The sequence below is a fragment of the Penaeus monodon genome, chromosome 28 (assembly GCF_015228065.2).
Source record: "Penaeus monodon isolate SGIC_2016 chromosome 28, NSTDA_Pmon_1, whole genome shotgun sequence".
NCBI classification, from domain to species: domain Eukaryota; kingdom Metazoa; phylum Arthropoda; class Malacostraca; order Decapoda; family Penaeidae; genus Penaeus; species Penaeus monodon.
The window spans coordinates 35,660,846-35,662,756 of NC_051413.1; positions in this window are offsets into that span (position 1 = coordinate 35,660,846).

A 1,911-nucleotide genomic window follows, 5' to 3' on the forward strand; every position below is an offset into this window, starting at 1 on the left:
TGTGGAAATAAAAGTGTAGGTTAGGAAGCCCTTATTTTCCCCACAACTGATCCCATACGCATAGTGTTAAGAGTATTGGAAAACATGTTCTCATTCCAACTAACAACAGGAGTTGCACTTCTCTCACTCTCCACGCCAGCTCACAGCTCACAGCTCATAAGGGCAGCAAGGAGGCCAAAGGGAAGCCAGGGAATCAGTCAGTCATGTTACATTAGGCCAGGTTCACTGCTCACTCTGGCTATTTCACCAGTCGCTGACTGTCAAGTGGTGGGAGCTGGGCGGGACTCTTTAATGGCTTTATTACTGGTGTCATTATTATTGCTTGTACCATTTTGAAATCTGTATTAGTAAATATATTTTTTATGATTATGTAATGATGTGTATTATTTGTTGCTCTCATTAGTATCATTGGCATTGGTGAAGTTATTGGCTGCGGTCTTATATTTTGATTTTGTTTGTTGGCTTGTCAGCATTAATTACTGTGATGATCATATCCGTGATTAGTATCAGTGTATTATTATGAATATTCATGTACATTTTTTTGTCTTTTCCAATACTCAGTTATTCATGCATATGGATAAGGTTTAAAGTGGAGACAGATGATGAGTGCCCTGTACAGCATTATTCATTTGCAACATGACAGTGGAAATTCGGAAAAGATTCATTTTCATCTTGTCAGAGGCAGGAGTGAAACTGGCTGGCTTTTGGCTGGGAGGCCACAGTGACCTTCCTTGATTTCTCTTTGGTGAATTGGCCCATTGCATGACATCAACATCATCCCCTGTGGAGGAATTTGCAGCTCCACTTGACTGATTCTGCCTTTCATGACTTTGTCTGTATCTGAGATATGTCAGAACTGGCCAAGACTATGTGTGTTTTCCTCTAATTGGCTGAGAAAAGTGAATGGTGGCTTGTGCACGCAGAGTTAATAGGGTTCAAAGTGCCTCCTGGTGGCAACTAAGATGAGCCCAGGTGAGATGGAGGTGCTACTGCTTCTGCCAGCCTTGGTCCAGTGCCAGGGCTCAGACTGTAGCCTGGATGCCCCCATCCCTGGAAAGAAAGAGGCTGCTCCAGCAGGGGGAGCATAGTAGGATTGGCCCAGAATGCTCCTTCTGCTAATTTCCTTAAAAGTCATTGTGTTTTCACCAAAGCTTGATACCAGTGGCATCTAACATACATATTGTTTGGAAATAGTTTTCATCAAGCCCTTCAGTTATCAGGATAAGTGTGGTCACTTCACTGAACAAAAGAGTTCCACATTCTCACAAAACCATCTTGTAATTTACTTCATCATCCCATTAATGTAGAAAAAACAATTTGTATGGAAATCCATTGCTATTAATAAGCTCTCATATGTGATATTGAAAACTAATCTTCAGAGAGAAATAGAGAATAGGTCTTGATACTTGGCACTGGGGGTCACAACTCTCCCATTGGTAAAGATTAACAAGTTGTTGAAGAAACTGCAAAGGAACAGCATTGCATACTAGTCAAGCTTCCTAAGTCAGTGAGGATACTTGCCTGAGGCTTGGCAGGGCATAGCAGGGCTTGCTGGGCTTGGTAGCACCAGTGCCCAGAGAAGAGTCAGGGAAATCTGAAGGCACTATTGCCCAGTCTTACATTTGTGGCTGGTCTGTATCATGGACTGCTTGTACTTTTTTTCTTTCTTTACTGTGCTTTGCTCTCACTTTCCTCTCCCCCTCTCCTTTGAAATCCCTTCCATCTCTCCTCTGTATATATTTCTGATAGTGATTGATGCATTTCGTCTCACTTATGTTTAATTAACCATATGAATATCCATCACGGATTTTGTTGTTGTCCCTGTTGCAGGAGGGCATCAGGCAAACAAAGGCAGATGCACAACTGGGACCATTCTCATGTCCTTTCCTTATTCCCCTCCCCCTTACCTTT